The sequence below is a fragment of the Salvelinus fontinalis genome, chromosome 36 (assembly GCF_029448725.1).
Source record: "Salvelinus fontinalis isolate EN_2023a chromosome 36, ASM2944872v1, whole genome shotgun sequence".
NCBI classification, from domain to species: Eukaryota; Metazoa; Chordata; class Actinopteri; order Salmoniformes; family Salmonidae; genus Salvelinus; species Salvelinus fontinalis.
Window position 1 is genome coordinate 30,437,037 of NC_074700.1, and position 19,769 is coordinate 30,456,805.

Below are 19,769 nucleotides of genomic sequence, written 5' to 3' on the forward strand. Positions count from 1 at the left end.
GACTGGCTACTGGATGACATCGCTGCAAGCGTTTTCACTGCATTTGGCAGCACGTTCAACCGGCCTCACAACCGCAGACCATATGTATGGCGTCATGTGGGCCATCATGTGAGGGAGGGTTGAATGCTCTGGATTTTAAAACCTCTAATATAATATTTAAGATGAAATGGATACAAAACTATTTAGGAAATAAGGATTGCATTTGGAATATAATCCCTAAATTAATATTCCAACAGATTGGTAGTCTAGAATTCTTACTCAAATGCAACTTTGATGTGGGTAAAATCCCTATTAAGCTTGTAAACTTTCATAAACAAGTACTTCTAACTTGGAATCTCATGTACAAACACAACTTTTCCCCTCATAGGTATACAATCTGGAATAATAAATACATAAAATACAAAAACAAGTCTTTATTTTTCCCAGAACTGGTTTGACAACAACATTATTTGGGTTAAACAATTATTGAATACTGATGGACAACTATATGATTATCCAGAATTTATTAGAACACACAATGTTACATTCACTCCTAAGGAGTATCAAATTGTTGTTAGAGATGTCCCTAAAGGTGCTGTTCTTCTGTTAGGAGAATATAACAATACTCCAAGTGCAACTGTTGAGGATTTTGGAGCCTCAATACAACTAGAAGGAATTTACATTTTAAACTATAAATGTAATGTGTATATAAGAAAACTATGTCAATATGTTACTATTCCCTCTGCTAAAATTTACTGGAGTGCAGCCCTAGGACAAGTGAACTGGAATGCAGCCCTAGGACAAGTGAACTGGAATGCAGCCCTAGGACAAGTGAACTGGAATGCAGCCCTAGGACAAGTAAACTGGATTGCAGCCCTAGGACAAGTGAACTGGAATGCAGCCCTAGGACAAGTGAACTGGAATGCAGCCCTAGGACACGTGAACTGGAATGCAGCCCTAGGACAAGTGAACTGGAATGCAGCCCTAGGACAAGTGAACTGGAATGCAGCCCTAGGACAAGTGTACTGGAATGCTGCCCTAGGACAAGTGAACTGGAATGCAGCCCTAGGACAAGTGAACTGGAATGCAGCCCTAGGACAAGTGAGCTGGAATGCAGCCCTAGGACAAGTGAACTGGAATGCAGCCCTAGGACACGTGAACTGGAATGCAGCCCTAGGACACGTGAACTGGAATGCAGCCCTAGGACAAGTGTACTGGAATGCAGCCCTAGGACAAGTGTACTGGAATGCAGCCCTAGGACACGTGAACTGGAATGCAGCCCTAGGACAAGTGAACTGGAATGCAGCCCTAGGACAAGTGAACTGGAATGCAGCCCTAGGACAAGTGAACTGGAATGCAGCCCTAGGACAAGTGAACTGGAATGCAGCCCTAGGACAAGTGAACTGGAATGCAGCCCTAGGACAAGTGAACTGGAATGCAGCCCTAGGACACGTGAACTGGAATGCAGCCCTAGGACAAGTGAACTGGAATGCAGCCCTAGGACAAGTGAACTGGAATGCAGCCCTAGGACACGTGAACTGGAATGCAGCCCTAGGACACGTGAACTGGAATGCAGCCCTAGGATAAGTGAGCTGGAATGCAGCCCTAGGACAAGTGAACTGGAATGCAGCCCTAGGACAAGTGAACTGGAATGCAGCCCTAGGACAAGTGAACTGGAACAACGTTTCGTTGTTATCTGGTAAATATTGTATATCTAATAAGGTGAAAGAAGTATCATACAAACTCATTGATAGAATCTACCCCGTAAAGACCTGTATTATACACATATTTAAAATAGCTATTGATAACAAATGTGTATTTTGTGATTGTGACCCAGAGACTCCTGACCATTTATTTTGGGACTGCTCTTATGTCAGAAGATTTTGGAGTTAGAAGATTTTATTTTAAAAGAAACAACTATTAATGTTATTTTGAAAGACTCTGATATTCTGTTTTATTTTGAACCAAATGATATGGACCCTAATTTAACTTTCATTGTTAATTTGTTTGTCTTTCATGGAAGATTCTTTGTCCATAAAATGAAGAGAACAAACCTCTCTTCACATTATTTAAGATAGAATTTAAATATTATTTTGAAATTATTAGTAAATGTAAAAACAAAAAAGCAATACACACCATAAAAGTATTTAACAAATTGAAAATTAATCTTGATATGTAATACCACTGTCTGTTAGGTTGATGTACTCTTGTTTGTATATTTCAGTTGTTTTGTATTTGTTGTGTTTATATATATATTTTTTTATTATTATTTTTTTAAATAAAAAAATACATTTCTAAAAATGAGGTGCTTTGAGAGGCTAGTTAAGGATCATATCACCTCCACCTTACCTGTCATCCTATGACCCACTTAATTTGCATACCGCCCCAATACATCCACAGATGATGCAATTGTCATCGCATTGCACACTGCCCTATCCCATCTGGACAAGAGGAATACCTATGTAAGAATGCTGTTCATTGACTACAGCTCAGCATTCAACACCACAATAACCTCCAATCTCATCATTGAGCTCGGGGCCCTGGGTCTAAACCCCGCCCTGTGCAACTGGGTTCTGGACTTCCTGACGGGCTGACCCTAGGTGGTGAAGGTAGGAAACAACATCTCCACTATGCTGATCCTCAACACAAGAGGCCTCACAAGGATTCACCTATGACTGTGTGGCCACGCACCTTTCCAACTCAATCATCAAGTTTCCAGACGACACAACAGTAGTAGGCCTGATTACCAACAATGACGAGACAGCCTACAGGGAGGAGGTGAGGGCCCTGGCGGAGTGGTGCCAGGAAAATAACCTCTCCCTCAACGTCAACAAAACGTAGCTGATCGTGGACTTTAGGAGACAGCAGAGGGAGCACGTCCCCCATTCACATCGACGGGACTGCAGTGGAGAAGGTGGAAAGCTTCAAGTTCCTTGGCGTACACATCACTGACAATCTGAAATGGTCCACCCACACAGACAGTGTGGTGAAGAAGGCGCAACAGCGTGAATGTGTGATTTTAAGTATGCTCTCTCTAATTCTCTCTCTTTCTCTATTTCGGAGGACCTGAGCCCTAGGACCATGCCTCAGGACTACCTGGCCTGATGACTCCTTGCTGTCCCCAGTCCACCTGGCTGTGCTGCTGCTCCAGTTTCAACTGTTCTGCCTGCGGCTATGGAACCAAGCGACCTGTTCACCGGACATGCTACCTGTCCCAGACCTGCTGTTTTCAACTCTCTAGAGACAGCAGGAGCGGTATTGATACTCTGAATGATCGGCTATGAAAAGCCAACTGACATTTACTCCTGAGGTGCTGACATGTTTGCACCCTCGACAACCACTGTGATTATTATTATTTGACCATGCTGGTCATCTATGAACATTTGAACATCTTGGCCATGTTCTGTTATAATCTCCACCCGGCACAGCCAGAAGAGGATAGGCCACCCCTCATAGCCTGGTTCCTCTCTAGGTTTCTTCCTAGGTTCTGGCCTTTCTAGGGAGTTTTTTCTAGCCACTGTGCTTCTACACCTGCATTGCTTGCTGTTTGGGGTTTTAGGCTGGGTTTCTGTGCAGCACTTTGTGACATCAGATGATGTAAGAAGGGCTTTATCAATACATTTGATTGAATGCCACTCCGACATTGCTCATCCTAATATTTATATATTTCGTAATTCCATTATTTACCTTTAGATGTGTGTATTGTTGTGAATTGTTAGATACTACTGCACTGTTGGAGCTAGGAACACTAGCATTTCGCTACACTCGCAATAGCATCTGCTAAATATGTGTATGTGACCAATACAATTTGATGTAGAAAGGGAGAGCTTGTTTGACAAGGTCAGATGGGAATGGGGTGTGGGTGGTATTTTGGGTGGGGGTGATGGGAGTGGTGATGTTTGTAGGGAATTATTTGATTTGAAATTCAGGGATAGTTAAGAGAATATAGTGGTATAGAGAGGTCGTGACCGGCATCACCCTCCTGTACAGTAGTTGGCGGTGTATGCACCTGTCAGTTGGTTGGATTCGCCAATAAAACTAAGAAGAAGAAGCATTACTCGTTTGGTAAGAGATCTATGTCAGAGTGTATACATATTGGGTGTATATGCACAGAGGCATATCCAAAGATACGTATTTCTAACTAACACAAGCTGTTTGTTGTTTTTTTACAACTTTAGCAAACCGTCAAGTCTATAAAACTTAGTGCACTGTGTTCATAACAGATTCTAATTTTGGGAAAACAAAAAGTATGAAATCAGATGTTTCATCAGTGTGAAAATGTGTAGAATGTCAGCCCAGTTCCACCTAGTTCCATACTTCCACTACACCTGACTGGACTTCCTCTCGCTACCATATTTGGTGGTGAGAAAACGTTCTAAACGGATGCTTCAGTTTTATAGCCCCTGTGACGTGTCTGGGTTACCCTTTATGTTTGTGGTGCTAAAAAGTTACAAATTTGCTAAAATTGTTGGTGATGAGATTCAAACTCACAAACTTTGGGTTGCTAGATGTGGGCACTATACGTCCAACCGCCTTTGTAAACATACCACACTAATTTGAGTGCCCCGGATTTTTTTACATTTAATTTATTTCACCTTTATTTAACTAGGTAGGCCAGTTGAGAACAAGTTCTCATTTACAACTGCGACCTGGCCAAGATAAAGCCTATAGTATGTTAACTACGCCTAGTCTATGAGACCAGGCTGGGTATACCCGCCGCTATTCAATAGCTTGGAGCAGGTAGCCTCTCCATATGGGTGTTTTGTTTTCCCCACACTCTGTTGGGCTTGTGTGTCCTTGTTCTAATTACTTGTGACAGTGTACTAACCTGGGCGATACTCGGTTCGGTCGACCAGTATTGCGGCGCTGAGCGTTTCTTCTGAGCGTTTGTTCTAGTGGTCTGTGTGACGTGTCTGTCCACCGGAACCAATCCGGTTTTAACTTTAGGGCTCGGAAACCTCTCCTACTCTGCAAGTGTAACAGTATAACTTTACGTGGTCCCCTCGCCCCGACACGGGCGCGAACCAGGGACCCTCTGCACACATCAACAACGGTCACCCACGAAGCATCGTTACCCATCGCTCCACAAAAGCCGCGGCCCTTGCAGAGCAAGGGGCAACCCTACTTAAAGTCTCAGAGCAAGTGACGTAACTGATTGAAATGCTACTAGCGCGTACCCGCTAACTAGCTAGCCATTTCACATCCGTTACACTCACCCCCCTTTCAACCTCCTCCTTTTCGGCAGCAACCAGTGATCCGGGTCAACAGCATCAATGTAACAGTATAACTTTACGGCGTCCCCTCGCCCCGACACGGGCGCGAACCAGGGACCCTCTGCACACATCAACAACAGTCACCCACGAAGCGTCGTTACCCATCGCTCCACAAAAGCCGCGGCCCTTGCAGAGCAAGGGGCAACCCTACTTAAAGTCTCAGAGCAAGTGACGTAACTGATTGAAATGCTACTAGCCCGTACCCGCTAACTAGCTAGCCATTTCACATCCGTTACACAAGGTCGCTCGGAAACCTCTCCTACTCTGCAAGGTCGGTGCACCGGGAGACTGAATGTTTCCCTCTTGCGGACTTGCAGTTCTCCCCTGAGAGCAAACTAGGTGGCGCAAGGCGCACCACGCTCCATCTCTCACAGGGCGCAGCCATCTTCCTGGACTCTTCTGTGTTCCAAGGTAACCGAGCTATGCAAAGTAGCTAGCTAGCTTAAATGAGAAGTGACCATTTGCAGGACTAACGTTATAAGCACACTTACCCTTAAGGCCTGCCAACCTGAACCCCCACGTATGAAGCAAGAAATAAACGTGGCGTGAGTTACAGGCGTGTCCTTTCACGAACAGGCAGGTGTTGATGATTCGTTACTAGAGAAATGAGACCAAGTCAATAGGCTGGACAGGGTGGAACAGTATTTAGTAAGACAGTTTTATTCAGTGTGAAGATATCTGGCAAATCGTGCAGCACGGCTCCTTCTGTCTGACTCGTATAGAATCGTCGGAAGAAAGACCGCTCTAAACAGTTGTACAGCTTTTATAGGCAACAAGCAAAGTAGGTTGATCTTGTAGTCTGGCCTTCTGATTGGTCGATCTGGGTCTTGGGTAGTCCTGATCAGGCCTGGTGTCAACGTTCCATTGGTTCCTGAGATAGTTCTTTGTTTTGTGCTCCAACATTGAGTTGTGTGTGTCTGTGGTTGTCATGGGGGAGGGGAGTTGTGTGTGTATTTTGTATAAAAGATGGCTTATGTTGAGAAGTTGTTATTACTAGTTTCCAGTATCTATTACAATTTCTTACACAGGTCACACTCCATTCACTTCTCCTGTCCTTCGGATAATGTACGAGACAGGCTGATACTGTAGGTCCGTAGTAATCTTTACTAATATCCAGTATTGCGCAGTGTTTACTGTAGACGTACTATATTACACGGTTGGCTTCATTTTCCATTATTAGGCTGGGTATATGCTTGCCACACCATAGTGAGATTACACTGTTTTCCCTTAGTTGGAAACTGTGAGGTTCTGAGTTATGCACTACAACCCAATACTATATGTGATTGTGATTGAATACTCAATGTGATTGAATATTAGCAACTGTTGGCCTGGGCGCCTGGGTGTCTGTGTGTGTGTGCTGGAAGTAACAGGTAGCCCCAGATAAGTGTGCTGGGAAGCTGTGGTTAGCCTTGAGGGAGAACAGTGTGCTTTTGTATACAGGTGCAAATAGCTCAGATAATGTTGCAGAGCTGTCTGACCTCAGTCTCTGGGGTGAGGGAGCGTAATCTACACAGCAACAGCGCCGGGACACCAAAGAGGCTAGGACTAGCCCGAGCGCCGGCGATAGGCTGGGTGAGTCTAAACCACGCCCAGTCTCTACTCTGGCCGGCTCGGAAGCGGGAACTATCTCTGTCATGAGTATATTATAATATCTTTGTCAGGAACAAGTCAGTTCTCTGTTCTACCCTGCGGGGTGGTGCAGTGAACCCGTATATACGAAAATTGCATTTGTCATTTATTACTTAGTTAATAAAAAGTACATAGCATACAATTAGTGACTCATTGTCATACTTGTCCTTATACCAGATTGAATTGACGCAACCCTAACAAAACTCACATCTCTATTGCATTGCTGGTTATTCCCAACATAGTGTGTAGCTGGTTGGTTTCACTATTGTTTCTGTTGCACTCCTTATAGTAGGCTACATACAGTAACTATCCTAGTTTCCCCTTGGAAACCATTTTTTCAGGTATATTACACTGCGGTGTTGCACAGTGTGTAACTGGGTTTACTAGTTTCTGTTGCACTACTTTACAGTAAAACAGTAACCCTTTTAGTTTCCCTTGGAAACGCACATCTCAGCTCTAGTACACTGAGGGTTTCGGGGAATAGCTGTGTTTACTATAGTTATACACTCCTTTACAGTACAGACAGTAACTATCCTAGTTAACCTTAGAAACTCTCATAAGAGCTCTATTACACTGCTGGTGTAACACAGTGCGTATCTGGGGTTGCTATCTTCTTCTGTTCCACTGCAGGGTGTACACACTACCCTTCTCTTCCTTCCACAGAGAGAAACTACCATTTCCAATATGTCGTTTCGCCTTGAGAAATGCAAGGTGTCCCTGCCCACAGGCAGCGGACTGCGTCTAAGAAGGGTGGCACTGAGCAGTCATCTTGACGTGCTTGCCACCGACATTGGCAGCATCTCACAGGACCAAAAGTCAAACTGAAAGAGGCAAGTGGAGTCCCCATGGGTACTAAATAAAGTGATGGGAAGGCTTCGTACTCCAAATCTACTGCTATAGTTCTGGCTCTAATGTCTCATTGTCCTTCTGGTGTTTAGACATCTTGGTTGACTAAATATTTTTCAAATGAGTTTAGATGAAACCCCTCATTATGGCCAAGGGCTCTTGTCTAACAAACATGTTAACCAGCCATTACAGTCCACATACACCCCTCCCATTGTTGCGGCTAGGGCAATGGACACTTAATATTCACAGACACTGGCAATATGAAAGCTTTATCAGTTATTCTTTATTTACTATGGTGAGAGAGCTCTGGGCTAGGACATATCTGAATGGACTCTCACATTGCATGCTGGACACTGTTTCTGCAGCATTTTGCCTGGCGGGCGAGCCGGCCTTTTGTTAGGGTTGCGAAAGTTCAACTGAGATAGGAACAATAGTACACCTGAACTTGGTTAAAATAATTGTTTAATTCAAAAGTTAATAAATGGCAAATACATTTTTCGTAAATACGGGGTCACTGCACCACCCCGCAGGGTGGGACAAGGAACAACAACTACAACTGATTTGTTTCTGACAAAGATATTATTTTATACTCGTGACAGAGATAGTTCCCGCTTCCGAGCCGGCCTGTCAGAGTAGAGACTGGGCGTGGTTTAGACTCACCCAGCCTATCGTTGATGTTGGCGCCTTAAGCCAGTCCTGGCCCCTTAGCGCATATGATGTCCCAACGCTGTTGCTGTGTAGATTACGCTCCTTCACCCCAGAGACTGGGGTCAGACAGTTTTATAACATTGTCTGAGATATCTGCACCTGTATACAATGTCCACTGTTCTCGCTCAAGGCTAACTACAGCTTCCCAGCTTCTTATCTGAGCTAACTGTTACTTCCAGCACACACACACAGACATCCAGGCGCCCAAACAGTTTGTCAATATCAAATCACGTTTGTTATAGTATTCAATCACATATAATACAGTTGCTAATCACGTTTGTTATAGAATTCAATCACATATGATATAGTTGCTAATCACGTTTGTTATAGTATTGGGTTATAGTGCATGACTCAGAACCTTACATATGTTTTTCGTGTGTATAGTTGATCTGTTATTGTCTATTCAGCAGTCTCCTGATTCACCCCCCTCCTGTGTCTCTCTAAGATTAGCACAGTCTCGGTCACACAGTACAGCGCCCACACTACTGATACATTTGTTGCATACACACACATATTTCATACAGTACAGCGCTCTCTTTAACACACACACATTTCAGGCTGATATTCATGGTTAGACAGAGCACTGGTAAGAGTAGAGACTAATGGAAAATGCAGGTTCACAAGAGTCAGCAATTCAAACTTTAATGCATAAGAAGCCCTACTAGCTTATAGTTAGTTAAGCATGTCAAAAAACCCCACACTTTGCCTTTTGCTCTGGTGGTGCATTCTACTGGAGGAGTAACTGTCTTACCTGGACGATGGGCTGGTCTGTGCCCCGCCCAGGGAACAGGCCACAATGGACACGAGGACCCTCTTAAACCACATTATAGTTCTGGGCCTCACCTGCTAACACAGGACTAGTAAAGGCCAAAAGGCAGATCTAGGATCAGATTATCCTGTCCCATTTCATTAATTTGACTTGCATTTTTATTTATGTATAATGCATTGTCCATATATTTAGGCTGATCTTATAATTTTAGATATCTGTTTAAATATATATATGTGTTGTAGGCTATGACATCATTTTATGTTTCTGCATCTGTACCAAGAAGTTCAAATAAACCTGAACATAAACCTAAACCTCGCATCGGCTTGAAAAATATCAGACCGCGTGCAGATAAGTAGTTGGCGGTAAATATGTTGTGCTATTTCCTGTGATACCGTTATTTAATTTCGTGTGCAAACTGATCAATATCAACCGTTTCACTTGTAGCATTGTTTTTGTATTGATATTCACAATAATAACACAAATGTATTTAGTTAATTATTTTACAAAACCTTTTTCAAACAAGGAAAGAGGAAGGAATCCGCGCTCGTGACGCACGGACGTAAGGAGTATAAAAGGCGCAGGAACCTTCCAGTCTTTCCATTTCCTTCTCCCATCCAACCGAGGTAAGATTATATATACCGTTTCTTTCCCACGAAAATCTTTTAGCTACGCATTTGATGGGAACACTCTCACTATAATGCACTAAATTGTAGCGATTTTTTTTTAAGCCATGCGTTTACTTGCATTTGCTGCCAGTTGCCTTACGTCTGTCTCGTCGCTACTTTGGCGTTCAATCTAAAGCCGTCCTTTTGTTTCAACTGATCTAAATTAATGACATTATTTCTAGTATCAAACATGTTTTGTTCTGATTTGTTTATTTCATGTTCAGGCCGATATCTGGCTTTTGGCATTGCAACGTCTTTCGATGATGAGAATTTACACAGACCTGTTCTGAATACCTGATTGTACTTTAATATTTCTGATGAGAGACTTGCAGAAAAAAAATATTTAACCAAAAATCTGTTTCGAAATGCTTTTTTCGCAGAACACGTGTCCGCAACTAACTAGGTCACATGAGAACGTACGTGATATAATGGTTGGCTAGCTACCGGGGTTGTAACTACAATTGGTGTTGACTTTATATTATTTTCTCCTTTCAAGATGCCGACGACTCGAATGTGCTGCTCTGGTAAGCAACATATTACTTAAATGCCTGCTTACGTGGTGGTTTTACTTAGCAACTAGCTAACCACGTGCCATGTTAGCTAGTATGCTAGCTTGCCAGTTAGTGACCGGACCATCAGTCTTTATAAACCCAACGTTAGGTCTCTGCTACGGTGATGATAAAATGAACTCTCTCTTACCGAATCAGTCTTTGAAGAAGCAACTTCTTTACCAGATTCTGAGTAGCATTTGGCCCCTGATTGGACTGTCGTTGCTGCGCTAATGGCACCCTATTCTCATTAGTCTACTACGATTAACGTCGATCTGGTCAGAAGTAGTCGACTGTATTGGAAATAAGGTTCCATTAGCGACGATATCAATGTTGTGTTCTATATGCCTGCGTGTTGCCTGTTCATAAAGGGACCTCCCTAACTTTCCCCCTGATCAAAAGAAATGCAGGACAGATGCCAGGGAAGTCCAGAAGACTGACAGGTGAGTGCATTGACTTACCACCAGGATCATTAGATGTGTTCAACTTGTCAGCCCTTCGCCTTTAAGAGATTCGCCAGGGCCCTTTATCTAATTCCCAAGTAAATGGATACAATTTCAGTGTAAAGCTAGCATGCTAGAACATACCGGTAGACTTCCAGTCGTTATGCTAGCTTTGGTTAGCATTGGCTTGCTAAACTACATAACATTTACCCAAGTTTGACTCTGAAATAACATATGTATCCATGACTTTATCTGGCTGGGGAAGTAGATAAAGGTCCTCTGCCCTAAATCCCTAAGTATCTTTGTGTGCACTTGGAAAACTGTAATGGATTTTCAAATAAATAGGGAAGTGCACTTTGGGGTGGACTTTCAGGACAAGTAACTGACTCATACGTGACTGGCTGTAAATGATGATCCTCAATGACAAGCATATATCTGATTTTTGGTGATGCTAACTTTGATCTGATGGCCTTGTCCTGTGTTCCAAAGCCTCTTGTAGTAATATACAGACTAGTAAGTCACTAACATGGATGTGTTCTTTGCTCAGGTCTGCATTACTTGTGACATGACTTCCTGACTTCAAGGCATCTGAACAGATTCTCCACTTGGAGTTCCATTCTGGAATAGGAATGTGTGCTGGTGAGTTCCATTTGAGTTTATTCACTGGTGTTCAGGACAGTTCTAATGGCACCATTTCTATATGGTCACTACTTCTGGGATTTATATGATGATCCATTGACAAGCATATGTCTGATTATTTTGTGAAGCTACTGTTTGTTCTGATGGGCTCTATTTAAGAACTTTCTATCTTCTCATAGAAGCCAGGCGATAACTAACATTTATTTTGTGATTCCTTCTATAGAATACCTGATTCCAGACCACGGGACTGATGCGCTTTGTGAAAATCCAGGTTGGTGAAATGTTAAGACACTAGTACCCCACTTCCCTTTATAGTGCACGACCGTAGACCAGGACCCATGCACTATAAAGGGAATAGGGTGTGACTTTTTGGATGCAGGCATGGTCCCCTTTTGGCCGGCCAACTGTACAAGATGGCTGCCGGGACGTGCTACAGTCCCAATGATGATGAACTTAGCTCACTTTGAACCGATGTGAAACGACATGAACTACTGAGTGACTGTAGCTAATGCAGCGGTTGTATGTTTAAATGTTCTTTACAGCTAAACACTAACTTTGTCATTTTTAACAGACGTGGGGATGAAGTTTCCTGAAGGGATTAACACTACCTTACCTGGTGAGTTCATCCAACAAAGATCAAACTGGGTTCCCCACTACGGGTAGGATTGGTCTTCCACCAGTATACATGTTGGTGGAAACCCAAATGGCACCCTATTCTGTGTGAACTGCTCCTGAGTGGCGCAGGGGTCTAGGGCACATCCGGCTGTGATTGGGAGTACCATCGGGCGGCTCACAATTGAGTACAGACAGTCGGTCTCGTCAATAAGTTGTCCACTGCATAGGGACTGGGGTGCCATGTGGGTTGAGTGACAGAACTGTGGAACCAGTCACTTGAAGATGCTACAGTCCCAAGGATGACAAACTAGCTCACTTTGAACCGATGTGAAACGACATGAACTACTGAGTGACTGTATATAATGCAGCAGTTAGTCATTGATTTCTCAATCATCACACTAATAAAATGTTTACCTTTTGTTCTTTAAAGTTTGAGTGCTGTGGTCAGTGGAATTGCAGCGTGGACTCCAACATACTGGTAAGTTGTGGTTCTGAAACTGTCCTAAATGGTGCCCTCTATAATACACTACATTTTACCAGAGCTTTATGGGCCCTAGTCAGAAGTAGTGCACTAGAAAGGGATGTCTTTCTCAGAATAACAATCGTTCTCTGCAACCACATGATAAACCTTTTGGAATCTCGTTTGTCTGACTTCCTGTTGATGATAAATTACCTGACACCCTGCAGGGTAAAGAACCATCGCTTGACTGTCTTGTTGCAGCCTAGTTTCACGTCCTCCATTTTGTCTTACAGTTGACTGTCCTGACACAAGATGGCTGCTCTAAGCTATGCAGGTAAGGATGGATCCTGTCTAAATGTATATAACATGTTTGAGGGATCCCGTCCTTCTGCTGAACATGATGAATATTCTCTTTGGAATCTCGTTCGTCTGAACTCCTGTTGAGAAAAGGAATAGCTGACTTCAGCAGAGGGCTACGTAACCTGTTCAGCAGAGGGCTACGTAACCTGTCATAAAGGCTACATATGTCATGTCTAACCCCTCCGTGTGCCTGTCTGGTATCTGGTCCCCATCCAGACTTTAACCTGAAGCATATGTCTTCGTAGGTTCTTGTGTATGTGGCTGAACAAGGAGCCGTGATGTCAACTAGACTGGTGAGTTTTGGTTAATGAGTACATTCGGTAATTGTCATGGGTAATGAATCTCTAGTCATTGTATCTTAACCAGAGCCTCTTCCTTAGTCTATAACCAGTCTAGTGTTAACTCTGAACGGTTGATGTTTGGTAGTCGTGGTGACTCTGGCTCCTAGTGATGACACCCGCACGTGTCTTACGCCCTGTGTCGACAACAGAACCTGCAAAGGTGGACCCACTGGCGTTGCCAGGGCAACAAGGGGACAGCTGGTTGGGGTTACCAACTGTCTGATGGGACCAGAGACTCACAAAATAGCATTTGGCTTTGCATTGTCGATCCAAAATGGCTGCCATTTGATTTAATATCAAGAAGTAGATGCAGAATCATTCATGAAATGCTAGTAGCAGCACAAGTGACTGGGGTGGATGGGCCACTCAGGATGTAGTCAGTTAATTTATATTTCCATGCAGTACCATCAATATAGTTTAAGCAGGATTGAAGTTAGAATACTGACTTCCAAATAACTTGTGTCCTGATGTAGTACAGGACCCTTGTCAGCACTTTCCCATATTTAATCTCTCAGGGTGGTAGTGCTGGTCTAGGATCAGTTGTTACCTCCCCAGCTGATTGGTTACCCCTCTGATCTATCAGACAATAAAGCAGTCTTTAATGTAGTGCTGTTCAGCATGTTTATTTGGACTCTTCTCCTTCAGGTCCTGATGGTCCTGGTGGTGGTACCAGACTGGTCACTAGAAGATGCCTGTTACTGAACTACCACAAGGTGTGTATGATTGACTTTACTTCTGTCCTTTATAATGTAGAAGTGATGATTTCATGTTACCGCCCCAGTCTGATGTTAAGCTGACTGATTGGTTAGTGAACTGATCTATACTCTAGCAGTGAGGTCTGGTCCTGAGGACCCAGAGGAGTGGTGGGTCCCCAGGATTAGATAATGCTGTGCTGTAGACTGATCTAATGTCTGACCACTAGTTCTTACAATATCACTTAATTATCCCTCAACTCTCCTCCCCCAGTTGATGTCCTTGTGGGTCTGCAGTCTTCAGGAAGGTGTGTATGATTGTGTTTTTACAGCCTCTTCACTCACTGACCTTTCACCTCTTGCACTTGCTACCAACTCCACCTACCTTCTACCTACTCATTAACATCACTGAGGGAACTACAAATACCATGAACTCTTAACTACAGCGCACACCCACCACATGGAACATTCTGGATGTATGTGATGAAATGACATCCCCAGTTGGTTGGCTTCTGTCCGGTGCTCTGTGGCTGGCATCAACGCAGGTTTCCCATCGGTCCTCCTGTGGGTTGGGCAGACACTGACAAGCCTGCTTTTGTAGAGGGGGCAGGGGTAAGGTGGTCTGCCTGCCTGGAGGGAGGGTGTCTGGGTGGGGAGCTTGTAGCCAGACCTTGGACTACTGGCTGGATGGCTACAATGACTGAAGCCCCTTGGTCTGATCTCGTCTCAGAATGCTCTGCATATAGTCTGCAGTACCCAATGTACTTCTGCATCATGTTTAATTTGGTATCTGTTCCTTCCAGGTCCTAACTGTTCCAGCCTGGCCACTGGAGAACTGTTGCTGCACTGCCTCAAGGTGTGTAGGATCAACTTTGATCAGTTGCCATTAACTTCTGTCCTTTATAATGTAGAAGTGATGATTTTCTGTTACCGCCCCAGTCTGATGTTAAGCTGACTGATTGGTTACTGAACTGATCTATACTCTAGAGCAGTGTTTCACAATCCTGGTTTTGGGGACCTAGATGTAAGGCTTCGTTTAGACACAGCTCAATTCTGATCTTTCACTATTTAGTCTTGAGTAATCAAATCAGTAAAGATCTGATGTGGTTGTTAAACACCAGTTAGTGGAAATCTGAATTGGTCTGCCTGTGTAAACCCAGCATTATTCACCTAATTCAATCAAGGGTTTGAGTGTAATCAGGTGTAGGGTGGTATTCAGGTTTTCACTGGCAGTGCTGTCCCAGCATATTAACACTTCACACGTTGAGTTGTGAATTCTGTCCTGTAATTAGATCACCTGGTCAACAGTGAGGGACTCACAATGCTCTGGTCTCATGCTTGTAAACAAACACCATGTGTCTGGACCTACTGTAAAATACATAAGTAGCTATCAATATAAACTTCATAGAAATAATGTTATTGGTGAAACCCTGTTTTCCAAATACCCTGGTATACCACCCAAGCCTAGTTCTGGGGGGGAAACACTTGTTGACAGTTTTGGGTCCCCAGGATTAGAATACACTGCTATAGACTGATCTCATGTCTGACTACAAGGTCACTTCATGCTTTCCTACTTTCTCCCTCTAGGTTTCTGCCCCCCTGGTTGAGGTCCGAGTGTCTGCCGTGTTTGGAAAGGTGTGACTTTTGACAGCATTGTAACGCTCCACATTAAGCATTCTGGAATGTTGTAAATGATGAACCTTACTTAACCATTCCAGTCTGGTGGCAATCCTGTCCTGTGCTCTGGGCTGGATAAAGGTCTGGCCTCCCATCGGCCCTCCTGTGGGTTGGGCAGACACTGACAAACCTGCTTTTGTAGAGGGGGCAGGGGTAAGGTGGGCTGCCTGCCTGGAGGGAGGGTGACTGGGTGGGGGCTTGATCCCAGACCCTGGACTGCTGGCTGGATGGCTGCAATGACTGAACTAAAATCCTGATCTGGTTTCAGAATGCTCTGAATGTAGTCTAGTAAAATAAGATTGGAATTATTTGGTTTTAAAACTGTTCTGTCTTTTTAGAGCTCGTTGGCTGCTGAAGTGTTGCTGTGCTGGTGGAGCGGGAAGGTGTGTAGTGGGAATGACTTACGGTTCCAGTATTATAATACACTGAGTATAGAGGACATTAAACCTTCCTAATATTGAGTTTGCCCTCAGAACAGCCTCAGTTGTCTACAAGGTGTCAAAGGTCGGCATTGGAGTCAAGTTAGCTGGATGTCCTTTGGGTGGTGGACCAGTGTTGATACACATAAGAGACTGTTGCTCTTGACAAACCCAGAAGTGTTTCATTTGAGCTAAACCGGTCCACCTGGCACCTACCATACCCCATCCAAAGGAACGTAAATCCTTTGTATTGCCTTTCTCAACTTTTGGCCAAGACTGTATATGTGTTGTAATGGAAAAGGGGGGCAGATCAATATTAGGAAGATGTTAATGTACTGTTGAATGTTCCTCTTGGATCATCACACTGACCCAAGCAATTTGTTATAAACTACATACTCTGACATGATGAGTCATCAGTACCGCCCCAGTCTGATGTAACGCTGACTGATTGGTTACTCTCTGATCAAGTCATCTCAGACCTTGTGTATTAGTCCCTACAGTATCACCAGGGTTTAATTCTCACTATTTTCCCTCTAGTTCTCCTACACTGACTAGCCCTCTTGTACTCCTGTTTGGTCAGGAAGGTAGTGGGGCGTCTCGTTGGAACTGGGGAAAACCAGACCAAGTCAATTCAACCCTGGGACGTTTTTGATGTATAAATAAATCTACAAATGAATGCTTGTCCTATTTTTCTTTCTCTGTGGTAGTAAATCAGACTTGGTGAATTTGGCCATTTTGAATGAACCATGTGGTCTGAAATCAATACTGAACAATGTGACATTTCCTTCATATCATTATGTAGTTATTCTAGGTGGTTTTAAACATGCACATGTTATGGGGGTTGACTTTGTTCACTGGCTATATAAAGTTGACTGAATTATTTTAAGCTGTTGTGTTTTTGGGAGGAATTTTGTGAGATGCATGTTTCGTCGTGATGTATACTTTAACGATACGGTGGGACAATTTTAAAGCTAATATATGGAACAGACTTGGTTTACACTGATATCAGAACCGCTAAAGATGGTGGCTAAATAAAGTGTTAATTCAAAGTAAATTCCGGTATATTTAACGGGTGGTATCATGGACATTAATGTGCCAGCTTGTGGTCCCGAAAACCCCCCCAAATGAGTTACCTCTGGTTCTTTCAACCATACCTACGGTGGAATCAATTGGGTTTTTTGACCATGTGGCACCATTAACCCCATCTGTTGGCCGTGGAGCACAGGGGTAGAGAATTTGGGCTCACTACAAGGTATGAGCGTTTGCGCTTGAGGCTAGTTTCCCGGACACAGATTGAGCCTTACCTGGAACTTTATATTAGAATTTTGGTGAATAACAGGAGACATAAGCCGTACTGTACAGTTTGCGTGACGTTTAGTACTGGTCTGCGTCACACCAGTCATATGGCACCGATCATTTTTTCCTGTCAAGCATAAATTGGCTTTTAGGAGATTCTACATTTTCTAAAATCCGTTACCTTGACCATTATAGTAGGGGCTTTTCATTTCAGTACAAATGCTTCAATTGTGTGAACGTTAGCGAATATCAGAAAAAGGTTTACGCCTGCATTTACCACAGATCTTGTTTTCAGGGTTGGTGTCAAAACATTTTCCCAAAGGATTTGTCCAATGAACCGTGGCGGAGTTGGTGCCCAACAAGATGCGTTGCTAACTGCTCTCTATAGCAGCTGGGTCTGGTCGACCTAGTTAATTGAATGCAACACATTTTTCAAATCAAATTTTATTAGTCACATACACATGGTTAGCAGATGTTAATGCGAGTGTAGCGAAATGCTTGTGCTTCTAGTTCCGACAATGCAGTAATAACAAGTAATCTAACCTAACAATTCCGCAACTACTACCTTATACACGCAAGTGTAAAGGGGTAAAGAATATGTACATAAAGATATATGAATGAGTGATGGTACATACGGCATAGGCAAGGTGCAGTAGATGGTATAGAGTACGGTATATACCTATGAGATGAGTACTGTAGGGTATGTAAACATAAAGTGGCATAGTTTAAAGTGGCTAGTGGTCCATGTATTACATAAGATGGCAAGATGCAGTAGATGATATAGAGTACAGTATATACATAAGAGGTGTAATGTAGGGTATGTAAACATTATATTAGGTGGCATAGTTTAAAGTGGCTGGTGGTACATTTTTACATAATTTCCATCAATTCCCATTTTTAAGGTGGCTGGAGCTGAGTCAGTTTGTTGGCAGCGGCCGCTAAATGTTAGTGGTGGCTGTTTAACAGTCTGATGGCCTTGAGATAGAAGCTGTTTTTCAGTCTCTCGGTCCCTGCTTGGATGCACCTGTACTGACCTCGCCTTCTGGATGATAGCGGGGTGAACAGGCAGTGGCTTGGGTGGTTGTTGTCCTTGATGATCTTTATGGCCTTCCTGTGACATCGGGTGGTGTAGGTGTCCTGGAGGGCAGGTAGTTTGCCCCGGGTGATGCGTTCTGCCGACCTCACTACCCTCTGGAGAGCCTTACGGTTGTGTGCAGAGCAGTTGCCGTACCAGGCGGTGATACAGCCCGACAGGATGCTCTCGATTGTGCATCTGTAGAAGTTTGTGAGTGCTTTTGGTGACAAGCCGAATTTCTTCAGCCTCCTGAGGTTGAAGAGGCGCTACTGCGCCTTCTTCACAACGCTGTCTGTGTGGGTGGACCAATTCAGTTTGTCCGTGATGTGTACACCGAGGAACTTAAAACTTTCCACCTTCTCCACTACTGACCCGTCGATGTGGATAGGGGGGTGCTCCCTCTGCTGTTTCCTGAAGTCCACAATCATCTCCTTTGTTTTGTTGACGTTGAGTGTGAGGTTATTTTCCTGACACCACACTCCGAGGGCCCCCACCTCCTCCCTGTAGGCCGTCTCGTCGTTGTTGGTAATCAAGCCTACCACTGTAGTGTCGTCCGCAAACTTGATGATTGAGTTGGAGGCGTGCATGGCCACGCAGTCGTGGGTGAACAGGGAGTACAGGAGAGGGCTCAGAACGCACCCTGGTGGGGCCCCAGTGTTGAGGATCAGCGGGGTGGAGATGTTGTTACCTACCCTCACCACCTGGGGGCGGCCCGTCAGGAAGTCCAGGACCCAGTTGCACAGGGCGGGGTCGAGACCCAGGGTCTCGAGCTTGATGACGAGTTTGGAGGGTACTATGGTGTTAAATGCTGAGCTGTAGTCGATGAACAGCATTCTCACATAGGTATTCCTCTTGTCCAGATGGGTTAGGGCAGTGTGGTTGCGATTGCGTCGTCTGTGGACCTATTGGGTCTGTAAGCAAATTGGAGTGGGTCTAGGGTGACCGGTAGGGTGGAGGTGATATGGTCCTTGACTAGTCTCTCAAAGCACTTCATGATGACGGAAGTGAGTGCTACGGGGCGGTAGTCGTTTAGCTCAGTTACCTTAGCTTTCTTGGGAACAGGAACAATGGTGGCCCTCTTGAAGCATGTGGGAACAGCAGACTGGGCTAAGGATTGATTGAATATGTCCGTAAACACACCAGCCAGCTGGTCTGCGCATGCTCTGAAGACGCGGCTGGGAATGCCGTCTGGGCCTGCAGCCTTGCGAGGGTTAACACGTTTAAATGTTTTACTCACCTCGGCTGCAGTGAAGGAGAGCCCGCAGGTTTTGGTAGTGGGCCGTGTCAGTGGCACTGTATTATCCTCAAAGCGGGCAAAAAAGGTATTTAGCCTGT

At 44.1% G+C, this 19,769-nt stretch overlaps 1 long non-coding RNA gene, 6 other non-coding genes and 1 pseudogene across 14 annotated transcripts in view; all 8 read left to right on the top strand.

Moving 5' to 3' along the window:
- The first annotated feature begins 9,792 nt into the window (after window positions 1–9,792).
- The window catches only part of LOC129835785 (uncharacterized), a 30,709-nt gene continuing 20,732 nt past the window's right edge, over window positions 9,793–19,769 (top strand). For 6 of the 8 annotated variants that reach the window (XR_008756527.1, XR_008756531.1, XR_008756533.1 and 3 more), the window contains exons 1-12: window positions 9,834–10,393; window positions 10,820–10,860; window positions 11,408–11,499; window positions 11,723–11,770; window positions 12,071–12,115; window positions 12,545–12,592; window positions 12,868–12,908; window positions 13,180–13,227; window positions 13,921–13,988; window positions 14,242–14,275; window positions 14,771–14,823; window positions 15,555–16,027. This is a non-coding gene — a long non-coding RNA (uncharacterized LOC129835785). The other 2 variants (XR_008756530.1, XR_008756528.1) reach the window with 2 other exon arrangements.
- Window positions 11,936–11,999, top strand: LOC129835817 (small nucleolar RNA SNORD29). The gene has a single exon (XR_008756544.1). It is a non-coding gene; the product is annotated as a small nucleolar RNA SNORD29 (small nucleolar RNA).
- On the top strand, window positions 12,406–12,468 carry LOC129835821 (small nucleolar RNA SNORD29). The gene has a single exon (XR_008756548.1). It is a non-coding gene; the product is annotated as a small nucleolar RNA SNORD29 (small nucleolar RNA).
- Window positions 12,968–13,039, top strand: LOC129835825 (small nucleolar RNA SNORD30). Its single transcript, XR_008756552.1, has one exon. It is a non-coding gene; the product is annotated as a small nucleolar RNA SNORD30 (small nucleolar RNA).
- Window positions 13,377–13,503, top strand: LOC129835845 (small nucleolar RNA SNORD22). The gene has a single exon (XR_008756564.1). It is a non-coding gene; the product is annotated as a small nucleolar RNA SNORD22 (small nucleolar RNA).
- On the top strand, window positions 14,024–14,098 carry LOC129835837 (small nucleolar RNA SNORD31; annotated as a pseudogene).
- Window positions 14,874–14,943, top strand: LOC129835829 (small nucleolar RNA SNORD31). Its single transcript, XR_008756555.1, has one exon. It is a non-coding gene; the product is annotated as a small nucleolar RNA SNORD31 (small nucleolar RNA).
- Window positions 16,461–16,530, top strand: LOC129835841 (small nucleolar RNA SNORD31). Its single transcript, XR_008756561.1, has one exon. It is a non-coding gene; the product is annotated as a small nucleolar RNA SNORD31 (small nucleolar RNA).